Source organism: Octodon degus, unplaced genomic scaffold, assembly GCF_000260255.1.
Source record: "Octodon degus isolate 3935 unplaced genomic scaffold, OctDeg1.0 scaffold00050, whole genome shotgun sequence".
NCBI classification, from domain to species: domain Eukaryota; kingdom Metazoa; phylum Chordata; class Mammalia; order Rodentia; family Octodontidae; genus Octodon; species Octodon degus.
The window spans coordinates 8,841,364-8,842,039 of NW_004524626.1; positions in this window are offsets into that span (position 1 = coordinate 8,841,364).

Here is a 676-nt window from a genome sequence, read left to right on the forward strand (position 1 = left end):
CTGCAGTTATGTGGTGCTGGGGAATTGAACCGTGGTCCCTTGTGCTTTGCTAAGCTTGTTCTAAGTAGGTGCTTTAGACCACTGAGCCATCTCACCAGCCCCCTGCTTTGGATTTTTTGAGACAGGATCTTGCTATATAGTTGAGGCTGGCTGTGCATTTGTTGTGTAGCAGGCTGGCCAGGAACTTGGAGCAATCCTCCTGTCTCAGCATGCAGGGTGCTGGGGTTCCGGGAATGCACCACCGTGCCAGGCTTCCCTTTCTTCTTGGAAGGTGGTTATCTCAGGTATTTGTTATTGTAGAAAAGAGACACAGGTGTGAGCCGCAAAGCCTATCGGTTTTCAGTTGTGGTGGCTGGTTGGTGGTCGCCCATCTGTTAGAGATGGGTTTTCTGTTACTTGCAGCCCACAGAATCCTCCCTCTTGTGGAGATTGAGCCAAGAGTCAAAAAGCCAGGTGTGGTGGTGGATGACTTTAATCCCATCACTTGGGAGGCCAAGGCAAGACGATTGCCATGAGTTTGAGGCCAGCCTGGGCTATACATCGAGACCTGAGACCCTCATCTCAAAAGTAAAAGAAAGAAAAAAAAAAAAAAAAAAAAAAAAAAAAAAAAAAAGAATAGAGAACAATGTCAGATGTGGCGGCACACGCCTGTAATCCCAGCACCTGGGAGGCTGAG